Source organism: Mobula hypostoma, chromosome 18 (assembly GCF_963921235.1).
Source record: "Mobula hypostoma chromosome 18, sMobHyp1.1, whole genome shotgun sequence".
In the NCBI taxonomy this organism is placed as follows: Eukaryota; Metazoa; Chordata; class Chondrichthyes; order Myliobatiformes; family Myliobatidae; genus Mobula; species Mobula hypostoma.
This window is the reverse complement of record NC_086114.1, coordinates 11,464,258-11,484,136: the sequence shown is the minus strand read 5'-3', so window position 1 is coordinate 11,484,136 and position 19,879 is coordinate 11,464,258. Positions and strand designations below refer to the sequence as shown.

General features: G+C 40.5%; 1 protein-coding gene across 4 annotated transcripts in view; it reads left to right on the top strand.

The window, feature by feature from the left end:
- Positions 1-19,879, top strand: part of peak1 (pseudopodium-enriched atypical kinase 1) — a 247,207-nt gene that overhangs the window by 63,494 nt on the left and 163,834 nt on the right. For all 4 annotated transcript variants that reach the window (XM_063070439.1, XM_063070442.1, XM_063070441.1 and 1 more), the window contains 2 exons: positions 12,640-12,694; positions 17,203-17,291. The gene's annotated coding sequence lies outside the window, so the exon portion shown is untranslated. The remainder of the gene's footprint in view (positions 1-12,639; positions 12,695-17,202; positions 17,292-19,879) is intronic.

Sequence of the window (19,879 nt, the reverse complement as noted above, 5' to 3'; positions counted from 1 at the left end):
AGTGTAAATTAAAAACCATTATTTGATTTATATTCAAAACATGGACTGAACTTCAGGATTAATATTTTCTAAAGTTATTATTTTGAAGTGCTCACTTCCTCCTAGGAGAACAGAAGTGCGAGATGCTTCCAGTTGTCTAGAATTTCTGTTCTGCCAGTTGCTTGTATATGTCTGAAAACAATAGCAGTAATGTTTTCCTACCCTTGCAAAGCAATTCTATGACATTAGCATCATTTTTGTTAATGTGGTCCCGATCCTACCATGAAATATGTCACTCCAAAGTGGGATCATTTGCTGTAAAAATTCCTGTAAAAAAAACTGTAAGCTATGGATTTTCTTTCAGAAGATTCTTCACAGAGAAAAAAACTTGGCATTTAGAGGAGAAATTCATAAAATAACATAGAAATAAAAAGCAGAGAACTTTACACAATAAGTGAAATCAGAAATTTCTGACTTCCTTATTCTTCCATTTCTGGCTCATTAGACTGTAAAACAGGGAACAGAATTAGGTCACTTGGCCCATCAAGTCTGCTCCATCATTCTATCATGGGTGATTTATTATTCCTCTCAATCCCATTATCTTGTTTCTCCCCACAACCTTTTGATACCCTTACTCATCAGGAACCTATTAACTTCTGGTTTAAATATACACAATGACTTTGTCTCCACAGACATCTGTGGCAATGAATTCCACAGATTCACTACCCTCAGGCTAAAGAAATTCCTCCTCATCTCTGTCCTAAATGGGCATCCCTGTATTCTGAAGCTGTGCCTTCCGATCGCAGACTCACCCACTGTAAGAAACACCCTCTTCATGTTCACTCTATCCAAACATTTCCCCCTCATTCTTCTAAACTCTGGCGAGTACAGACCCAGAGCAATCAAATGCTCCTTACATGTTAATCTTTTCATTCCCAGAGTCATTCTCGTGAACCTCCTCTGCACCTTTCATTCCCAGAATCATTCTTGTGATCCTTCTCTGCACCCTCCCAAGTACCTTTTCTTAGATAAGGGGCCCAAAACAGCTCTCAATACTCCATGAGTGCAGTTTGACTAATGCCTTAGAAAGCTTCAGCATTACATCCTTACTCTTAAATTTGAGTCCCTTCGAAATGAATGCTGACATTGCATTTACCTTCCTTACCACTGACTCAGCCTGCAAGATATCCTTTAGGGAATCCTGTACGAGGACTCTCAATTCCTTTTGCAACTCAGATTTTGAATCTTTTCTCCATTCAGAAAAAATGGCCTTAATCGTTCTATCAAAGTGCATGACCAAATACTTCACTACTCTATATTACATCTGCCACTTCTTTGTCCATTCTCCCAATCTAAGTTCTTCTACAGACTCACTGTTTCCTCAACACAACCCGCCCTTCCACTTAAGCCAACTGTGCTAGTGCTGTTATCATGATCTGCAGTCCGAATCATGACCAGGAGATAAGAACTGGTTTTTATTTCTTACCTGAACCAGAGGCATTTGCAGAATATTATGCCTGGGCTTTGATATCGATTAGCATCGAGACTTGAAAACAATTCTTTGGTTGGATGTTGCACTTGACTGCGGCACCAAGATAAGCAAAGTTTAACACCCAGGAAAATTCTTCCCTGCAACACATTTCTGCTGACCCTGAGTCAAGCATGCAATTTAAAATTCCAAATCATCTTCAATTCCTGGTCCAAATCCCTCATCGATACTGTTAGCTGCTAACAGAGTGAAACTGATCTGGATTAAGTGCCAAGTTGGGCTCACTTCCTTCCAATTCCAAGTGTTTAGGCAGAATGCAAGTAACCAGGCCATAGCCAGCTCAGGTCTTGGTAGATGATCTTTACCCTGCTGCCCTTTTCTTTCTAGCCGTCTAAGAATATTTTTAATATTTGTTTTTCAAAATTGTATGTTTTTTTAAAAAAACTGAAAGCCATTACCTTCCGCTTAGATTCTAATGGAAAGCGCATCTTCCAATCTGCTCAAGCAACACCAGTGTCTAAGGGCAGTGTCAATGGAGAATAACAGAGCCTCTCTCGGACAGAAGCAGCCAGCCCATTTAATTCAGGTCATCAGTGCAGATTGTATGTTCTTAGTTACTTTTCACTCTTTGTCCAACCTGATGAGCGTTATAATCCATTCGTTTTTCCCCTCAGACACTAATCCAGGTTTGTCTCAAATAAATTCGTTGATCTAGAAAACTATCTCAAATATACCTTTGAAATCTGCCACATTTACTACTGAAGGCATTCTGTTTTTATCAATCCCAGAAATACTGTAATTAAAATCTTCCATTATTAAACACTATTGTTTTTGTTGCTTATTTTACCATTCTGTTTATATATGCATCCCTCCAATGTTATTTTGTTATATGTTTCTTAAGCCATTATCACTGACAGAGTAACACTCCTTTAATATTCTGGCTAATTGGTTGGTTCTTGTTACATTCTTGAATCAGTTTCGGGATTTGAATCCACAACTTCATGATTTAGAATCTGAAGATCTATCTAATTTTCAGTCTAACAGACAGGGTCATAACAACATCAATTAGATGTTGTTCAAGAATGTTGAAGAAATAAAATCAAAACAGGAAGCACAAAAAGAAAATAGTAACATTGAATGAAAGCATTTTGAGATCAATGCAGACATCCCACCTTGCAAAAACTCATTTCAGGGAGGTAGCACCATCAATTTGCGGGAGACTCCCAGAACTTCCGGGAGAGGTGGGATGTCTGCAATAGGGTTTAAATAATGTTAGCTATGCTAATGAACGAATGACACCTGTTAAACTCACCTCAACATGTCTTTTACAGTCTTAACCCACCATGGGCAATAGAAAAGTCACTATTGCAAACAGTGCAGCGAGCAACACTCATTATTTTGACCCCTATTAGGCAGGGGTACACTTTAGTGTAGTCTGGGGTGACATACGTTTTATATTTTCATTTTTTGGAACACTCTGCCATGGCGCGCGCGCACTCCCCCTCCCCCTCCCCCTCCCCCTCCCCCTCCCCCTCCCCCTCCCCCTCCCCCCCTCCCCCCCTCTCCCTCCCCCCCTCTCCCTCCCCCCCTCTCCCTCCCCCTCTCCCCCCCCTCTCTCCCCCTCTCCCCCTCCCTCTCTCCCCCTCTCCCCCTCCCTCTCTCCCCCTCTCCCCCTCCCTCTCTCCCCCTCCCTCTCTCCCCCTCTGTTGCTTGCTCGCTCTCAAAATTGATTTCTGGGATATTGTATATAATTTGCGGGCATCAGGGAGCCACTATTAATATGAGGGAGACTCCCGGGAGAGGTGGGATGTCTGTCAATGTCCGATGAATGGAAATATTATATTTCTGGTAAAAATTACAAAAAAGTTGATGTGTTATGAACTTTTTAACTCTTGTGTGTGATCTTGCATTATTCCGAATTGCACGTGTCTATAAGCTGATAATTGATATTTGTGAATTGTCAATACATTTTCAATAAATTGATCAGTGTCTTTTTAGAATTCTTGTGAACTTGGTTATCTCAATGTACAGACTGGATCTTGTGTAATTTCATTAGGTAACTCACTAAGCAAAAGCAATGTTCAGGTGTGCTAAGTGACTACACATTCCTTACTACTCATGCTTAATTAAAACTGTGATGGTGATGTACTATGAATTCAGTGCTTCTGGACTAAGAAGAGGAAGGACGTTCATGTTCAGTCTTCTGATGGTTGAGAATTGACTCCTTGCTGAAATATGCCTTGCACTTCCAGGGAGAGTAGTGTTGGACTTCACTGCTTATACCTGCATGTTTTCTGTTTCACTGAGTATGAAAAATGACTGGGCGGATAGAAGAGAATTCTTCCTAACCTTTGAAAGTGTACTCTAGTCAATATTTTCAAGAACGTTGGAGTAAAAAGAGTATCTAAATAAAAAATCATGACAGATAGAATATAAGGCGTTTTTTTTCGGTGGAAACTGCTGTGTGAGTACTGAATCAGCATAATTTTGTTGCTTAAACTCGAGAGAATGAAAGCACTTAAGTGGCCTAGTTAATGATAAAGAACAAATTAGCACTTCAGCCCTGGGACCTTTAATCAACTCTTCATTTTTCATTCATTGTGTGCTATAGAGTGCATTTTTCCTGTGATTATGAACAGCCTATATCCATTTATTTTTTTAAAAAAGCAAATGGTTTGGATAATTGAATGAACTGATATAATTTGGGAGTTGTATATTAAGACTATCTATACCCACAAATAATTCAATACATATTGCAGTAGGCTATCTGAAATATTGATGCATTGTTTCATATATAGACACATTGTTGCTTGATCAGGTTGGAAGATCACTGAGTTGTTTAAGTCTGTCACGAGCCTTGTGGCCCATCAGGCTGGTGCTTATGCCAATTTCCGTGGCGTGAAGCGACTGAGAGTACTAGACCCCCCCCCCCCACCCCGGATAGGGTGCCAGTCTATCGCAAGGTCAACCCCCAACATTTTTGCCAGTACCCATTCTCAGCTGGGTAGACTGGAGCATTGTGTAGTTAAGTGCCTTGCTCAAGGACACACACGCTCCCTCGGCCAAGGCTCAAACCCACGACCTTCAGATCGCTAGTCCAACGCCCTAACCACTTGGCCACGTGCCACACACTGAGTTGTTTGGCCATTAAATACAAGTTTTACTGTCTTGTAAATTCGGCAATAAAATAAGAAATTCTAATTTTATTTTCTCTTTGGGTTTCTTATCTTTCCTGTACTCCTTGATGGGATGGTGACTTTCACAGTTGCTTGCTATTTTCCATTATCTTGCCTAAATTATGAAAATAAAATTATTACAGCATTCAAATAGGCCACTGTTTGGCTCAACTTGTCTATGCTAACTAGTGGGCATCCTTCCGTATCACCCAGCACTGGTCTCTTACCCTCCATGCTTAAGCAGCTCGTCAGAATCAGGTTTATTATCACTGATATGTCATGAAATTTGTTTGTGGAAGCAGTGAAGTGCAAGACATAAAAAAATTACTATATACTACTGTTAAAAACAAATGGTGCAAAAGAGGAATAGTGAGTTAGTTTTCGTGGGTTCATGGATGCCAGAGGGGAAGAATGCCGAGTCTGAGTGTCCAACTTCCCCTTCCTGAAATCTGTAATCAAGTGTTCAGAGAGACACTCAAAAGTGGTCAGTGACTTTCTTGGGACTTGTTACTGTCTAGATGAACCTTCAATTCCTCTCTGGATCTCTTTCCTCTTAACCTACATCCATGTCCTCTATTTTTACGTACACCTGAGGTTGATGGCAGTGGATGGGAGATCTTCAGAGTTGACAAAGTTGCGGAAAGATGGGGCCATTCACCCTGAAGTCCATCAGGATTACCAACTCTATCTGGTGCTCCAGCTGCAGCCTCCTCAATGTCAGTGAGACCTAACGTAGATTGGGAAACTGCTTTGTTGAGCACTTTCACTCCATCTGCCACAAAACGTGATATTTCCTGGTGGCTAGCCGTTTCAGTTTGACTTCCTATTTCTATTTCGACATGTCCTCCTCTACTGCCGCCATGAGACCACTCTTAGGTTGGAGGGGCAACGTCTCATTTTCTGTTTGTATAGCTCCAAACTGATGGCATCGATTTCTCTAACCTGGTAATTACTTCCACCTCCCCCTTCTCTCTTTTTCCATTCCTTATTTTGGCTTCCCTCTTCTTTTCCCCTCGCCTGCCCATCACCTCTCTCTGGAGCCTCGACTCCTTCCCTTTCTCCCAAGGTCCATTTTGCTCTCTTACCAGATTCCTTCTTTTTCAGACCTTTATGTCTTCGACCTATCACCTCCCAACTTCTCACTTCATTTCCCCCCTCCCCCACCCACCATCTTCCTCACCAGGTTTCACCTATCACCTGCCAGCTTTTACACCTTCTCCTCCCCTCACAGTCTTATTCTGGCTTCTTGCTACCCATTTGCTTTCTAGTCTTAATGAGGGGTCTTAGCCCAAAACGTAGATCTGCTTATTCATTTCAATTGATGCTGCCTGACCTGCTGAGTTCCTCCAGCATTTTGCTGTCTTCTTCTAAACTGATATCAATGGATATCTGGAAACTATCTGGAGAAACCCTCAAAAGATTATCTTATCAAGAAACTTGTCAATTTTTTACTTTTTTTTGGAAATTTATAGGGAAATTTTTAATTACTGAAAGAAGTTGAAGCAGAACTCCAAATGTTAATTGTTATTTAACTACATATACGTATACTGTCAAAGAAGACAATGTTTCTCTGAACCAGGCTGTAAAGTACTGCAGTATACATAACACACATAACACATTAACTTATGAAAGTAAGGATAAAATCCACATATGGATTACGCATAAATACACAAGCTAAAGTGCATACATTAAATATTGTAAGGTACAGAACAGATTAACCAGTGGCATTTCAAATGCATATTCACTCAATGCTGCGCATCAGTAATCTCAGATTCAATATTACTTAGGTTTACCCCCCAACCCCCCCAATAAATAAATGTTTGTAGATTATGAAATTTCTATTTCTTGGAAGAATGCTGCAGGACTTTGAAGTTGGGTAGAAATATCAATTTATATATCCTTGAAGAAGAATATATAAATTGATTGAGTTATTTAATGGAGAAATATAATTTTGATGCTTTTTAAATATTAAGTGGATCAGTATTCTGCAGTGGCATTAAAGTGTTGTTCTGAAAGAAACTACTATGCAGTTTCTATAGGTTTAGTATCTGATTAAGTGCTTTGTTATTTAACAACAAATTACTTTGTAAAGTGTATTAATATGAAATCTATACACGATGCTGAATACTGTGATAATTTTTAACAGTGGGAGTATTCAAGGAGATTTTCAACCTCTCACTGCTACGGGTGGAAGTTCCCACTTGCTTCAAAAAGGCAACAATTATACCAGTGCCTAAGAAGAATAATGTGGGCTGCCTTAATGACTATCGCCTGGTAGCACTGACATTGACAGTGATGAAGTGCTTTGAGAGGTTGGTCGTGACTAGACTGAACTCCTGCCTCAGCAGGGACCTGGACCCATTGCAATTTACCTATCGCCACAATAGGTCAACAGCAGACACAATCTCAGTGGCTCTCCACGTGGCTTTAGATCACCTGGACAACACAAACACCTATGTCAGGATGCTGTTCAGAGGCCAACCACTGTTGTGTCACCAGAGAACTTGATGATTCAATGCCAATTATGGAAACTACAGCCACTGCAACATTATTCCATTAGAAACACTCAAGAAAATGTATCTTGTTCCAGATTATTGACATTAAATGCTCTACTATTGCCAATTCTACATAGCATAGCCACTGTTTATTTTTGCTAATTATGGACACTTTATGAACTGAAATATTTGCTGATTCTAGGAAGTTCTTCGACTATAGCTCAGCATTTAATACCATCATTCCCACAATCCTGATTGAGAAGTTGCAGAACCTGGGCCTCTGTACCTCCCTCTGCAATTGGATCCTTGACTTCCTAACTGGAAGACCACAATCTGTGTGGATTGGTGATAATCCAGGGGGTCAGTGTGGAAATGGTGGAGGATTACAAATACCTGGGAATACGAATTGACAATAAACTGGACTGGTCAAAGAACACTGATGCTGTCTACAAGAAGGGTCAGAGCCATCTCTATTTCCTGAAGAGACTGAGGTCCTTTAACATCTGTCGGACGATGCTGAGGATGTTCTACAAGTCTGTGGTGGCCAGTGCGATCATGTTTGCTGTTGTGTGCTGGGGCAGCAGGCTGAGGGTAGCAGACACTAACAGAATCAACAAACTCATTCGTAAGCCCAGTGATGTTGTGGCAATGGAACTGGACTCTCTGACGGTGGTGTCTGAAAAGAGGATGCTGTCCAAGTTGCATGCCATCTTGGACAATGTCTCCCATCCACTACTTAATGTACTGGTTGGGCACAAGAGTACATTCAGCCAGAGACTCATTCCACCGAGTTGCAACACAGATCATCATAGGAGGTCATTCCTGCCTGTGGCCATCAAACTTTACAACTCCTCCCTTGGAGGGTCAGTCACCCTGAGCCAATAGGCTGGTCCTGGACTTATTTCCTGGCATAATTTACATATTACTATTTAATTATTTATGGTTTTATCACTATTTAACCAAGGTGCAACTGTTAACAAAATCCAAGTTCCCCTGGGATCAATAAAGTATGACTATGACCATGACTAACATATCCTCCTTGCTGACGATCAACACTGGCGCACCTTGGGTGTGTGCTTAGCCCACTGCTCTACTCTCTGTATACACATGACTGTGTGACTAGGCATAGCTCAAATACCATCTATAAATTTACTGACGATAGAACCATTGTTGGTAGAATCTCAGGTGGTGATGAGAGGGCGTACAGGAGTGAGATATGCCAACTAGTGGAGTGGTTCCACATCAACAACCTGACAAAAGAGCTGATTGTGGACTTCAGGAAGGGTAAGATGAAGGAACACATACCAATCCTCATAGAGAGATCAGAAGTGGAGAGAGTGAGCAGCTTCAAGTTCCTGGGTATCAAGATCGCTGATGATCTAACCTGGTCCCAACATATTGATGTAGTTATAAAGAAGGCAAGACAGCAGCTATACTTTATTAGGAGTTTGAAGAGATTTGGCATGTCAAAAAATACACTCAAAAACTTCTATAGTTGTACCGTGGAGAACATTCTGACAGGCTGCATCACTGTCTGGTATGAAGGGGCTACTGCACAGGACTGAAAGAAGCTGCAGAAGGTTGTAAATCTAGTCAGTTCCATCTTGGGTACAAGCCTACAAAGCACCCAGGACATCTTGAGAGAGCGGTGTCTCATAAAAGCAGTGTCCATTATTAAGGACCTCCAGAAACCAGGGCATGCCCTTTTCTCACTGTTGCCATCAGGTAGGAGGTACAGAAGCCTGAAGGCACACACTCAGCGATTCAGGAACAGCTTCTTCCCCTCTGCCATTCGATTCCTAAATGGACATTGAATCTTTGGACTGTACCTCACTTTTTTTAATATACAGTATTTCTATTTTTGCATGTTTTTTAAAAATCTATTCAATATATGTAATTGATTTACTTGTTTATTTATTATTTTTTTGAAAATTTCTCTGCTAGATTATGTATTACATTGAATTGCTACTGCTAAGTTAACAAATTTCATGTCACATGCCAGTGACAATAAACTTGAGTCTGATTCTGAAAATAATTTACTTTTACTGTGAATGTGGTTTTTCATTTGGCTTCACTACCCTTTTAAGCCTGCCATTGCAAATTATAATTGGCTACCTAACTGAAAAATGCCTTAAATATATTTCCGTAATAATCTTTATTGTTTAGTACTGGACCTTGTTATCAATGAAATAAATTTCTCTCAATCTAAGCAGATTTTCAGTATTTAAACCTGTTGTAATCATCTCTGTAGTAGGAATTTTGCTAACCTCTCTATATTATCTAGTTCCTCATACATTTTTTTTGCTGTGCAACATTTCTACCGAACACTTCCCATGTCCTCAAAAGATGTTTGACATGATATACTATATCTTCTTCTATTTCCTTAAATATTGTGGCTAGAATTGGACACAGTAAAAATTACCGATTCATTAATGTTTAAATGTACTTCCTTGCTTTTAGGAAGGAAGCATTTGCCTTATATTTCCTTTTAAAATGCTCTCTCATAACTGAATGATTTGTAACTTGAACAATCTGCAGCTTTGCTGATAAGTAATATGTTGCTATTGCTTGATTTTGACAAGTTTTCTAGTTAAGTGGTTAGTTGAACTTCAATGTAACAGTTGTTTTGATACAGAAACTGGTTTTCTGTAACTTTATATTTTACTATACTGACAAAGCTGGATTTGTATAGAAATATGTACGACATGATGGATTGAACATTTTAACAATACAGCAATGTAATTTATAAGCATGAGAATGCCTGGCACCAGTGGTTACAAGAGTACCTTTCTTTCTCTCATACTGTTGCTTTATGTGAGGAAATCCAGTGGATTAGTCAAATGAATAATTGATAATCCAATCAGTCTGGTCAGAATTTTAAATGTTTGCGGAGTATTTCAGATAATTAGTAAAGTTGTGAATGGTGAAACAGATTTTAAACATCTGTGTCATGTTCACTTAAAAAAAATTGCAAGTTGTTTTAATATCTGGACTTGTGAAATTCTATGCTCTATTAACACATAAAATTATTTAACATTTAGTATTCAAAAGTATGAATGTAATTTTACATGTGCAAAATCCTGCTATAACGATTTTTTAAATTGTATTTGAAATACTTTCAAATATTATGGCTACAATATTTGAATATTTTCTTTAGGAATTCACTTTTAATGTTGTTTAATATATTGTTTTTACTCGGCAAACTCAACTCTAATGCACTTAGCTTCAATGTTAGTTGATTTTCAAAATTATTTCTGTGTTCTTCAACTTTAGATCATGCATGCTTTATTTTGTTTGAGAACATTCATTTTACCTCTACAAAACTGTTTAGTAATAGCTACACCTGATTTACGTATCTTTGAAAATATTTTCTTTCAAAATAGTGTGGTGAGCATTCAATCCATGATGACACATGAGAAAAGCTCATTTAACTCAACAACTGACCCCATGTCCACCAACACACAGCATCTGATGCCCTTCACCACAAAGCCCACATATAAACCTTGCTCTTCACCCAAATGGCCCACCCAGAGAGGCGACAATGGAGGGATTCTGCTGGAGGTCTCTGGTGGTGCCAGCCACTCGACATTCCATAATGGCTGCGCTGGGCTGTGGTGTGGCGCTGGTGCAGGGGAATCCCGGGCCGCCAAATGGCCTGCTCATCACACAGGCAGTAGAGTTTGCTCTGTGGCATGTGGCAGAGCAGGCACAATGCTGGTTGGACCTGTGTCACGGGCTGCTCCTTGTCAGTTTCTTCTGCCTTGGTGATGCTGGAACACTTGGGTGGACAAAAATTGCTTCTGCTCTCTCCACCTCAGCTAGTGATGATGGTGATGTCAAGCGAACATGCTGCCGAAGGTGCTCTGTCATCAGCGCCTTTACAAAGGCATGAAAGGCAAGCTCTTCCTGGGCCACAGGAGGGAACTGGGGGTAGCCATGCCGAGCACAGTGGCGGAGGTCTGCCAGGAACGTCCCAGGCTTTCTCCCACAAGCGCTGTCTGCTGCCCAGTTCTTCCCTCATTGCTTCCTCCAATGGCCCCTGCTTGAAACACCACTCTAGTGCAACTACGAGGGCCCTGTAGTTACATTGCTCAGCTGGCGTTGAGTTGGGGAGGGCTCACAGGGCATCCCCTTCCAGCACCAGGGCAAGATGCACCACAGTCTCTGTGGGGCTCCACCCACTATGCCATGTGGCAAATTTGACTAGTGCTAGGTAATACTCCAGACGTCTGGAACCATTGTATCTGGGGAGCTTCAGAGTGGATCTTATGGCGTTAATTGCTGAGGTCCTTTGGTCTTCCTCTTGCTCTGGTGGTGTCAGTGGTGCCTGCCATGTTGCTTGTCCTTCCGTGGCAGTGGCGTCTTGGGATCCCCAGTGTGGGCCGTAAGGTGGGGGGGGGTGCAGGCGATGCACTCTGCCGTGTCTTCCAGATTGGGGAGCCTGAGTAATCTCGCTCTGTCAGGGTTCCCTGGGAAGGTATGATGCTCAATTCCCAGGTCCTCCCTCTGGGTCCCGCCTTCATGAGCCTGGCCTGCAGTTGCGAGGGAGGCATACTGCTCTGTATCTTGACTTGTTTCCTGGGTCTTAAGGCATTCTATCCAATGTCGTAGTTCTTCGATCTCACCGTCAATTTCTAATCCCACTTCTGACACCAATATGGCGAGCATTTGGTCCATGGTGATAGACAAAAGAAGCTTGTTTAACTCAACAGCCGTTTTTATTGCAACAAGCACAAAAACAGACCGGCCGCTATGACCCAGAGAGGGAACCTGCTCAGTCACGTACAGACTGGGGAGGTGATTATTACACACCCTGGTTACAGTCATGGTGACCCACAAACACACATGTAAATAACTGTATAACCCAAGCTAAAATGTAACAATAAGTGAACTTGAACATCTCACCAAAGTCCCACAAAAGCATTTTAACAGAAGAACAATAAATAGCACCGGTCATTAGGAAAGCTGGGGCAGGCTGTCAACCACGTTCCTCCCCCCTCCCACCGGAGTGGCACAATATGTTCTCACAAGTTGTTTAAAGTAGGCACTCCTCAGCAGTCCAGGAACATTGAAGTGAAATAAGCATGCCTAGAATTAGGAAGTACAGTAACAAGGGACTGGTTGTTTAGGACTTGGATGGTGAAAAATTCTTTTAGTAATTTGTACCCGTGGATACTCTGTTATTGGGTTTGTTTATAACTAAAATTGATTTTTGGATCAAGAGCGTCAGAGGAAATGAAAACTAGAATGAGAAAAATGACACACAGAATTGGCCTTAGTCTTATTTAAATGGTGCAGCAAGCTCAAAGGTCCTTAAGAGTTTGGATCAACTTAAAATGAAAGTCAAGCAGCCTAGATTCTGAAAATCTTTGTTGCCCTGCTCAGCATTGCCAGTCATTTACTTATTACTTTAATGCCCCAGTATACCCAATTTCCTTTAGGAAGGTACTGTTGAGTGGTATACTGCATTTACTCAGCCCTGCTTTTTTTCCCTCCCTAGATGTCTTATCTGAGATCTTCATGAAAAATTGCTGCCTTCTTGAAAGAAGATTAGTGTAAGTATATGCTGTATGGGAAATTTAATGCAATTGTTAACTTCTTGGGGAGTTTTGAGGATTGTAAATTTTGGTGCATGCTTTCTGATTTTTTTATCTGAATTTTTGCAGAAAGATAGAAAAAAAATTAAGTACTTCCTTCTGCTGATTATTGATGAAACTGAATAATGCTATTTTTGACAAGAAAATGTGTTGTTTGGTTTATCACTTCCATTGAGAGAGGTGTGTGAAGTGGCACAAGTAACATGCATGAAATGCTGGAGGAACTCAGCAGGCTAAGCAACATCTATGGGGAAAAAAGTACAGTCGACATTTCGGGCAGAGACTCTTTGGCAATACATTTTTCCATAGATGCTGCCTGGCCTGCTGAGTTCCTCCAGCATTTTGTGTGTGTTACTTGGATTTCCAGCATCTAAAGATTTTCTTTTGTTTGTGAGGTGGTACAAGTTTTAGCTTTAGAATTATAAGTGACATAGACCATAGCATAAGATACAATACAGTATAGCAAAACTCAGTGGGAAGCTAGAGGATTGGAAAGCTTTGAAAAACCAACAGAAGGCCTTTAAAAAATTAAAAAGGAGAGATAAGATGAAATATGAAGGTAAACTACGTACCGTATATCTAAGAAATGACGTGTTGGCTTTGGAGGGTGTTCAGAGGAGGTTTATGAGAATGATCCTGGGAATGTAAGGGTTAATATATGAGGAGCATTTGATAGCTAAGGGCCTGTACTGGCCGAAGTTTACAAGAATGAGAGGGTTCTCATTGAAACCTCCCAAATATTGAAAGTCCGAGATAGAGTGGGCTTGGAGAGGCTGTTTTCAATAGTGTGAAAATCTAGGACCACAGGCCACAGCCTCAGTAGACCCTGGATTTGATGAAAATAATGTAACTGAGACTAATTATGGTAGATAGTACTTTTCCTGGAATACTGCAAGAGATAGAGAATATTTGTAGGATGATAGCAATAATTGTGAGGGAAATCTACATTGGGGAAGATATGGATAAACTGTGAACCCTCCTTACCAGGGAGAGGAATGTGTTCATTTTCTGAGAATTCAAAAAATGTTTGTATTTTTTGATAATCTGGTCCATTATTGTAGTCAGTAGCACTGAGTTTAGATTGAAAATGTTTGAAGAGCAGGAGCAAGTTTTTTTAATTAATAAATCCTGTACCAAGTATGCAGGGTGTCCCCCGCTTTTCGAGCGTTGGCTTTACGAAACCTCACTGTTACGAAGGACCTACATTAGTTACCTGTTTTCACTAACAGAAGGTGTTTTCACTGTTACGGAAAAAAGGCAGCGTGCGCCCCGAGCAGCCAAGCTCCTCCCCCGGAACTGCATTCTAGCCGGCATTGCTTAAACACGTGCCTCTGAGCATCTGTGCTTTATATCAATTTATTTTGAGCATCCATTGGCAAGGTGAGTTCTAAGGTATCGGAAAAACCTAAAAGAGCTCGTAAAGGTGTTACACTTAGTGTAAAACTAGACATAATTAAGCGTTTCGATCGTGGTGAACGAAGTAAGGACAAAGTTAGTTTGGCTTGTGGAAGTTGACAAAGATGATGTTGAAGAGGTTTTGGCATCCCATGACCAAGAACTGATAGATGAAGAGCTGATACAATTGGAAGAGAAAAGGATAACAATCGAAACCGAGCGCAATAGCGAACAGACCAAAAGTGAAGTCATCCAGGAACTGAACGTGAAGCAACTGCGTGAGATTTTCGCTGCAATGATTGCAGAAAAGTACAGCTTTAATTTTGAAAGGGTACAGAGCTTTAGGGCATATTTGCAGCAACACACATCAAAGTTGTTGGTGAATGCAGCAGGCCAGGCAGCATTCTAGGAAGAGGTACAGTCGACGTTTCGGGCCGAGACCTTTCGTCAGGACTAACTGAATGAAGAGTTAGTAAGAGATTTGAAAGTGGGAGGTGGAGGGGGATATCCAAAATGATAGGAGAAGACAGGAGGGGGAGGGATGGAGCCAAGAGCTGGACAGTTGATTTGCAAAAGGGATATGAGAGGATCATGGGACAGGAGGCAGATCCCACCACTAAGCCCATCTTATATTCCATCTGGGTAGCCTCCAACCTGATGGCATGAACATTGACTTCTCAGACTTCCACTAATGCCCCACCTCCCCCTCGTACCCCATCCGTTATTTATTTATATACACACATTCTTTCTCTCTCTCTCTCCTTTTTCTCCCTCTGTCCCTCTGACTATACCCCTTGCCCATCCTCTGGGTTTTTTTTTCCTCTCTTCCCCTTTTTCTTCTCCCTGGGCCTCCTGTCCCATGATCCTCTCATATCCCTTTTGCCAATCAACTGTCCAGCTCACGGCTCCATCCCTCCCCCTCCTGTCTTCTCCTATCATTTTGGATCTCCCCCTCCCACTTTCAAATCTCTTACTAGCTCTTCCTTCACTTAGTCCTGATGAAGGGTCTCGGCCCGAAACATCGACTGTACCTCTTCCTAGAGATGCTGCCTGGCCTGCTGCGTTCACCAGCAACTTTGATGTGTGTTGCTTGAATTTCCAGCATCTGCAGAATTCCTCATGTTTGTGGGCATATTTGCAGGATGGTTTGAGTGCTTACAAAGAACTGTATGATAGAAAAATGCGCGAGGCTAAGCAGTCAAGCAAACTGTCATTTTTCAAGCCTTCCACATTGGCCATAGCAGACAACGAACCTCGACCTTCGCCATCGAGGCAGGCAGACATAGAAGAAGATGACCTGCCTGCCCTGATGGAAACAGACGACAATAAGATGACACCCCAGTGGTCCCAACCTCTGGGCCGTGGACTGATACCGATCCGCGAAGCATGCAGCAGGAGTCAGGACGCATCCAGCACATCTTTAAGAAAAAAGCCGAAATAAACATGCTAATTAATTAGGTGCCGCCCGGCACGTAAATGTCAGCCCAGATCAGAGGCGATTTGAACTGGGCCAACATTTACGTGCCAGGTGGCACCTAATTAATTAGCATGTTTAATTCGGCTTTTTTCTTAAAGATGTGTTGGGTGCATCCCGGCTACCGCTGCATCCCTGCATGCTTCATGGATCGGTATCGGTCAGCAGCCTGGAGGGTGAGGACCACTGCACCACCCCAACCTCCGACGACTCAGCCTAACACACCATCATCAGTGTGCTCGGCGCTGTCTTCCCAATTCCAGTAGGTGATACTGCACTGTACATACATTATTTCTACTTTATATAAGCTGTGTATTTTTATGTGATATTGGGTATGATTTGGCAGCTTCATAGCTTAAAGGTTACTGGAGAGAGTGTTTCTGCCGAGAGCGCTTGTGCCGTGTTTCTGCTGGGAGCGCTTGCACTGTGTTTCTGCCGGGAGCGCTTTCATGCGATTTTCGCTACGGTGGACAGTGCGGCAATGATTGTAGAAAAGTATTTCAACTTTATATAGGTTGTGTATTTATCATATCATTCCTGCTTTTACTATATGTTACTGTTATTTTAGGTTTTATGTGTTATTTGGCATGATTTGGTAGGTTATTTTTAGACTCTGCGAACACTCACAAATTTTTTCCATATAAATAAATGGTAATTGCTTCTTCACTTTACGACATTCCGGCTTACGAACCGTTTCATAGGAATGCTCTACCTTCGGGTGGCGGGGGAAACCTGTATCATGATGTGGTTAACACACACTAAAAAGAGTACTGTAATTCAGCAGGTTGGGCAGCATCTCTGAAAATAAATAAACAGTAAAATGCTTCAGGCTGAGATACTGAGAAATCCTTTGTGTCCTGATGATGGGTCTCACCATTAAACATCAACTGTTTATTCATCTCCATAGACGCTGCCTGTCCTGCTGAGTTCCTCCAGCATTTTGTGTATGTTGCTCTGGACTTCCAGCATTTGCAGAATCTCTTGTGTTTATGATGTGGTGTACCCAGATATCTTTTAAAAATGACCAAGCACAACAATTGAATAAAAAATCATGTGTTTGGAGGAGTACTAAAAGTTACTAAGAAATTGCCAAGAGGATTGAATCTGAGCTGTATTTTTATAAATGAGCTGTATGGAGTTTCAGAGTCCATTTTGGTATATCTCAAGAAATGCTATTGGTACCACCTCAGTTTTGATTTGCATCAGTGACCTAAAACGCAATGTTAATTGATTGAAATTTGCAAATATCAAATAAGAAGCATCATCAAGGCAAAGGACGTTGATTAAAACATGTTAATAATTAGGCAATGACATGATTTTTCATACTAACTGTGTATCTTTGTAGAAAAGAAGAAAAGTATGATTGATGCTGAAGTTACTTAAGGTGAAATTGTTTAACATATTTCTGGTTCATACCCATAAAGTACATTTCCAGGGAGTGTAAAAGTGTCAAATGTTTGATTATTATTTAAGAAACAATTTTAGTTTTGAAAAAATATAGTGATTTTTTTTTCTGGATAGACAAATAGCGTGGGATAATTGGCCTTGCTCATTGTAATTCATTTTGTGACCTTTTGATCTTTTTGTTGCATTGCAGATAATTTTATTTTGCCTGGTACATTCCCACCTCTTGCAATCAATTTTTGATTTGAAGCAAAATATAATTACTGCACAGAGAATCTTATGGTAAGTGGAAAGTATTCTTGGACACCTTATAGCAACTGTACCACATTTCGTAGTTTACAGTGCAATGTACAGGGACTACAAATTGTCTTAGAGTAATTACAGAACTAAAGATAGGGTCGAATTACAGGCTTTATTTTTTTTCTCACTTGCTCACAACCAGGTTTTTCCTTTTAATTTTGATCTGCTGATGAATATAACTCATGGACTTCTGTTATTGTTAGTTGAGTTATCTCTGCCCATGGGCCAAATCTTTCCAAATGTTCATTTCTTTTCCTGTTTAGAAATAGTTTCAGATTTTGTTGGATCAAATGACTTCCTCTCATTTTGATTTGTCCATAATATTTATCTCCTGTTCATTTGATCACTTTCTGACCAAAGTGTTGATTACCTGTTTCCCTTCCTAGGATATTGTTAAATGATATTGTGAACTGCACCCTTACAGTGAAAGTCACAAATTACATTCTCTTCACCCTCAACAAATTCTTCCCCTCATTTGTCTTGATCTGTGTATAGCCTTTGATAAAGTTGATCGTTCTATTCTCCAAATATTTTCTTCTGTGGTTTTGCAGAACATTTCTCTTTATAGTTCCATATGTAGCGTAGTGTGCTAATGCACAAGTCACTAAGCATCAACATGTTACTCCCGTTTGCTCACCTGCATGTTATCTGTTGACATATCATTGATTGGTACTATGAAAACTTCATGCATAGCTGAAGCAGCTTAACTTTATCTCATCCACACGCTGAATTACTCCACTGACCCCCATGTAGTACAATGTTCATCTGAGTTTGTCAGAGAACAAAAGTTTGACATGGAACATGATAGTGTAGTGGTTAGTACAATGTTTTACAGTACCAGTGAGCTGGGCCTTTTCTCACCGCTCTCTGTAAAGAGTTTGTATGTTCTCCCGTGACTGTGTGGGTTTCCTCTGGGTGCTTCAGTGCCCCCAAAGAAGTATCAGTTGGTAGGTTAATTGATCATTGTAAATTGTCCTGTAATTGGGTTAGGGTTAAATCAGGGGTTGCTGGGCAGTGTGGCTCAAAGGGCCAAAAAGGCCTATTCTGCGCTCTATCCCAATAAATTAATAAATAAGTAATATAACATAACGTTTTCTTTCCTATAGTTGGTGCTCACTTAAAATCCTTGTAGTTACAGACCACAGACCAAGTCAGGATGTTGTAATGGACTCCGACTTAAATTTTAACTGCCACATTAAGATGACTACAAAGTCAGCCTACTATCATCTTAAAAATATAGCGAGAGCTGAAGGGCTTCTGTCTCAGCAAGATCTAGAAAACTCATCCACGCATTTATTTTTAGTAGACTTGACTACTGTAATGGCATTTTCACAGGCCCCTGTGTAAAAAAAAAAATCCCTTAGACAGCTGCAGCTCATTCAGAATGCTGCTGCTAGAGTCTTAAGACCAAGAAAGTAGAACTTGTCACTCCAGTTCTCAGATCACTACACTGGCTTCCTATACATCAGAGGACTGACTTTAAAATATCTTTGCTGGTTTGTAAAGCACTGAGTGGTTGAACAAAAATACATCTCCAATCTCTTGCTGCATTATGAACCTTCCCGAGCTCTCAGGTCGTCTGGGGCGGGTCTACTTACCATCCCCAGAGTCAAAGCTGAACATGGTGAAGCAGCTTTTAGTTACTGTTCTCCACATATCTGGAATAATCTTCCAGAAGAGCTGAAGTCTGCCCCAACTTTAAGTTCTTTCAAATCGAAGCTTTAAACTTTTTTTTTTGCTGTAGCTTTTAATTAGAATTTCCTGCACTGTAACTTCTATTTATCATATCTAACTTTGTCTGATTTTATTCTTTGGTATATTGTCTGAAATTTGAGGTTTGATATTTATATTTTGTTCTATGCAAAACACTTCGAATTGCCTTGTGTTTCAAAAGTGCTATACAAATAAACTTGTTTTCTTACATGTATCTGCTCCATTACCAGTGCTGATCTTTTACTTTAGTACCATTTCCAATCTCTAACTCTGCCTCAGATTTTCTGTGGTGGAAACACTTAGCTATGCTTTGACATCTAGAGAAGTTCAGAATCTTCCTGTGTGGCACCCCATTGTCAACCAGATATAAGTGTTCTGATCCAAAACTTTGTTGCATATACTTCAACTCAGTCCAAGTTTTTTTTTTAATCTATTACCTTTGAACTTGCTAACCTACGTGCTTACTATACTATACGATATTTCAGTTTTGAAATTCTCTTCCTTGTTACAATGTTGTAAAGTCATAGAAATGCATCATGAAGTAGGACTTTTGACCAGCTGAGTTAATGCTGATTCAATTTTGCACGTCCTACCCCAACCTGTTGATTCTTCCCTTATCCCTTTGTTTGCTGTTCTTTCTCTCTGTCCTTTATAGCGCATCAGGTGGCAACCTTGCTGTTTCTTTAGCAATATAATATTGTATAATTTTTCTCAATAAATAAATGAACAAGTATGTTTTTTGTGTTATTTATTTAATTGGGTCTCTTTATCTAGTTTTTGGACTTGTGTGAAGATCTGATCGCATTTTAGGTCATATACAGATATAGCAAAAATTCTACAGGGTTCACAAACTTTCT